Source organism: Rutilus rutilus (genome assembly GCF_951802725.1).
Source record: "Rutilus rutilus genome assembly, chromosome: 10".
NCBI lineage: Eukaryota > Metazoa > Chordata > Actinopteri > Cypriniformes > Leuciscidae > Rutilus > Rutilus rutilus.
In genome coordinates, this window is record NC_140215.1 from 30,280,840 (window position 1) to 30,286,076 (window position 5,237).

Here is a 5,237-nt window from a genome sequence, read left to right on the forward strand (position 1 = left end):
ATAGCTGATTTATCATCAAAAGGAGTCTATAACTTTATATAGTTTGAAAAATTTTGAGGACACTTTGACCACAAATAAGTTCAAAAGGTCAGATATGGACATCTATATGGCTTATGAAGCATCAAAAGGCGTCTATGAGTATGTATAAAAAGCCCAAGATCAAGGACTCTTTGGCCAGAAATATGTTCAAGAGGTCAAAAGGGGACCTCTGTATAGCTGATTTATCATCAAAAGGAGTCTATAACTTTATATAGTTTGAAAAATGTTAGGACACTTTGACCAGAAATAAGTTCAAAGGGTCAGATATGGACATCTATATGGCTTATGAAGCATAAGAAGGCGTCTATGAGTATGTATAGAAAGCCCAAGATCGAGGACTCTTTGGCCAGAAATATGTTCAGTAGGTCAAAAATAGACCTCTGTATAGCTGATTTATCATCAGAAGGAGTCTATAACTTTATATAGTTTGAAAAATGTTAGGACACTTTGACCAGAAATAAGTTCAAAGGGTCAGATATGGACATCTATATGGCTAATGATTCATCAGAAGGAGTCTATGAGTATGTATAGAAAACGTCTCCGGTTACTTATTGTAACCTTGTTCCCTGAGAAAGCGGAACGAGATGCTGCGCTGCTCAGCGCATTGGGAACGTCTTTAATCGTGACCAGCTGTGAATATTGTGTATAACACGTCAATGAAATTGACCCGGAGGCAATATAGCCTCGGTCGGTGACGTCATCGGCACGCCCCCGCGACACGAGGCTATAAGTAGATGAGCCACAGGTGCATCGTCAGGATATTTTGTCTGAAGAGCAGTCCTGGGACATCTTCAGCACGGCAAAGTAGCGCAGCATCTCGTTCCGCTTTCTCAGGGAACAAGGTTACAATAAGTAACCGGAGACGTTCCCTTTCGAAAGCTACAATCGATGCTGCGCTGCTCAGCGCATTGGGAACGAGAATACCCACGCCGCCGTGCTTGAACATGTCTGGACTCCCACGGTTGTGCAGGTGTGTTTCACAAGAACGTAAGAAGGCCTAGACATTAGCTTGCGATGTCGACTCAAGGACATGAGAGCCCGGAGTGGCATGAACATCCAAACTATAAAATCTTATGAATGTGTGCGGAGAGGACCGGCCTGCCGCATCACAAATAAACTGCAAGGGGCACCTCTTGCCAAAGCAGCAGAGGAGGCGACCCCTTTAGTGGAGTGAGCCCTTAGAGCCATTGGCGAAGCTTGACTGTGCGCCTCAAAGGCAAGAGCAATAGCATCCCTGACCCAATGTGACATGGTCTGCTTAGTGGCGGCAGCCATCGGTTGCGGCCCCCATAACAGACGAAAAGTCGCTCTGACTTACGCCACTAGCTAGTGCGGTGGACGTAGGCCTGAAGAGCACGGACTGGACATAGTCTATGAGATATCTCCTGTTCCGGCGCCGTGAACGGCGGAGAGCAGAAAGCCTCAAGCGTGACAGGATGTATAGCCGAAAAAGGCACCTTATGCAGGTAATCAGGATTAGGATGCAAAATCACTTTCACCATTCCTGGGGCAAAGTCTAAGCAGGGTGGCAAAATCGACAGAGCCTGCATATCCCCAATTCTTATAAAAGAAGTTATTGCCATAAGAAAAAACATCTTTAGAGTCAGAAGTTTTCAGACGCTGATTCTAGAGTTTCAAAAGGTGTCTCAACCAGACCCTTCTAGGACTACTGCTATGTCCCATGATGGGATATTGGTTTTTACAGGAGGCCTCAGTCGTCTGGCCCCACGAATGAAACAAGCGAGCAGAGGATGTCTCCCGAGTGGCACCCCGTAAACCAAGGCATGGCAAGCCAAAAGAGCGGCCAAATAAACCTTGAGAGTGGCGGGGCATGTGCCTGTTGTTAATTTTTCCTGCAGAAAATCCAGAACTGAAGCAATCTGGCAGTTGACCGGATCTGCATTATGTACAACACCTTTCAAAGACACTCCATTTGTTGGCATAACTCTTTCTAGTGGAGGAATCCCTAGCACTTAGAATGGTCTCAATAACGGCAGGCGAAAGCCCAGTGTCCCTCAGTTGGTACCCATCAGGGGCCAAACATGAAGGTTCCAGAGGTTGGGCCTGGGATGGAATATCGCGGCCTCCGTCTGAAACAGAAAGTCCCTCCTCTCCGGAATCGTCCATGGCGAGCCGTTGAGGAGAGATATTATCTCGGAGAACCAAACTCTGGCTAGAACTCCTGGGAGCAGAGAAACTGGAGGAAACGCATACAGGCACATTCTGGGCCATGTGTGCGCCATCGCATCCAGACCCAGGGGCTGGGTGATTCAGAGAGAAGTAGAGGGGACATTGCGCTTTCTGATAAGAGGCGAAGAGGTCCAACACCACTTCGTAAAATCTGGTCCAAATCTGTTTGACTACTTCTGGGTGGAGTTTCCATTCCCCTATCGGTAGTTTCTGTCTGAACAGTAAATCCGCTCCCACATTCAGGTGCCCTGAAATGTACACTGCCCTGAGTGACAGGAACTTTTCCTGGGCCCAGAGAAAGATCTGCCTCGCTATTCTGTTCAGATTGCGTGAGCACAAACCTCCCTGGTAATTTATGTAAGAGACTGCAGCTGTGCTGCACTAGGACATGACGGTCTCTCAACTGAGGGAGAAAGTATTTCAGGGCCAGAAATACAGTCATCAGCTTGAGGCAGTTGATGTGCCAATTGAGCTGATGACCCTCCCATTCCCCTTGAGCTGGACGACCACTTAAGACCGCTCCCCAGCCCATCAGGGAGACGTCTGCCGTTAGCATTCTGCGACAGCGAGACGCACCTAAAGTGGGACCCAAAGCAAGGAACCGGGGTCTGAACCACATAGAAAGGGAACGAAGCCGCAGCGCGTAACCCTTACCATAAACATGGATTTTAGAAAGTGCACGAAGCATTCAGCGCGTGACTCACCATAAACATGGATTTTAGAAAGGACACGAAGCACTCAGCGAGTGTTCTTGCCTTTATTTGCCCTTGGGGATTGTAGTTGAAATCCCCCGTTTTGAGCCACAACTAAAATGGTCTCATGCGCAAAAGGCCCAGAGGAATCATTGTGGACGCAGCTGCCATGAGACCCATGTAATGTCCTGACCTAGCTAGATGTTGCTTAGGATGTTAAAATTGGTCCTGACACGAGCGGGAGACAATTATGCCCGATGGTGACAGAGTCTCATTTAACCCCAAACATGTTACCCTCAGGGTGGGAGAGAGAACGCCCTTGGCGTTGACCTCAGCCCCCTAGAGATAACATGGCTAGGTCGAATGGAAGGACCCAAATTGGTAAGCTTTGCCCCCAAAAGCAAACTTGGGAACCTCCTGTGTTGTGGCAATATTCTATATGAAAATATACGTCCTTCAGATCGATCGTGACAAATCAAACGTGATGTTGAATTTACGACACGATCGTCTTACCGTTAACATCTTGAACTTGAGTGCTTTAACCTGTTAAGCGTTGCCAGTGCGTCGGCGCACTGAAGCGTTATTTATTTATTTAATTCAAAATTACTATCAGATTTAATGTTATACCTTGACAAACTATACATAATTAAAAAGATATAATACTCAAGTTTCAGTATTTGACCACTATTGTATTCTGAGAAACTCATAGTGACAGTTATGTCTTAATTTGTGTCAGGAGTTGTGAAATGAAAAAATGAGTTGATACCTTTAATATGAATTATGCGCGTCAGCCGCTTTCATTCATAAAAAACTCCGTGCTGTCGTCATGACAGCGATACACAAAACAACGTGCCTCAGGGCTTTAGCTAAAAAATGTGCAGATTTGGAGAAATATTGATAGATTCTCATAGATTTACATCATATTTCTATAGACAGGAATAATATTTATTGAATTTATACCCAAATGCGTCGATGTAATCTTTATGAGCATTTGGTACTCTGATTTACTGTGTTTTTAATTCATACCAACAGCCTGAGGGCGCTATATGCACAATAATAGTCCATATATGGAACATGAAGAAGAGCCATGATCATGTGACATTCCAGGACGTTAAAAATAAAGTCACATGACATGGTCTTGAAAAACATTGAACTAAATCCAGAGTTTTGGACTTATTATCTTCAGATTTTAAACATAAAATGTTTAGACATGTGGCTTTAGCTATAGTGCATTTCTAGATTGCTCCAGTGCCAACTTCAATTTTATTTTCATGAGGATGTTTCATAAAAAATTATTTCTAATAACTTTACAAAACTTTGAAGCTATTTATAACAATTTTTTTCATTATGACAATAATTAATTCTACATTTACAATAAACTGCCAGGTGTCAGCTTTCAAATGAGATCATACTTGTGCTTTTAGTACAAAGGGTTCATGAACTGTATGTGTTTCAGTTTGGGTATGTCATTTCTGAGGATTTTTCAAAAGTGGGGTTGCAGCTTAACAGGTTAACTGTACGGTTTAAGCCTTGAAGATCGAAGATTGGACGCAACCCCCCATCCTTTTTGGGGACCAGGAAGTATCTGCTGTAATAGCCTGACTCTCTCTCTGGAAGAGGAACATGTTCTATGGCCTCTTTTCTCAGCAGAGATTGTAGCTCTTGTAACAGTACATGCGCCAGTTCCGGTCTCACGGAAGTGAATACCACGCCGTTGAAACGCGGAGGACGATTAATAAATTGGATTCTATCCTATTTGTACTGTACTTAATACCCACATAGAAAAACCTGGCAGAAGTTTCCACGCTGCCAGACTCTCTGAGAGTGGTATCAACTTAACACTTCCTTTTGAGGGGATGTTAGATGTTCCGTGTCCTGGATGACAGCAGAAAAGCAACAGAACATTTAACATTTCGCTGGAAACCGCTGCTCCCCGAATCACCAGAGGTGGCGAGGAAGTACAGTGGTTTCGTGAGGGTGTCAGGTAGGAGCTGTTTGATTTACATGTCTCGTCCCGTAGGGGCACACCCCCACAGACCTGGGGCAAAACAACCCTCAGGATTTTGTCTTAGGTCTATTATGCAGCTGCTGAGTACAACGAGCCGATCCCCAGTTTTCACGAGGGGGAGCACAACTCGTTACACTCTGCTTTTGAACCCTCCTAAAATGATGATGAGCAAAAAGAAGAGAAGAAAATGTCTCTCAGACTGGCCCATCATCGTATAACCACACAGCCCCGCACCCATGATAGTCTTAATACGTCAAGGGCACAAAGATGCACGAAGAATAAGGTTTTCCCATAACCGAGTTAACGTC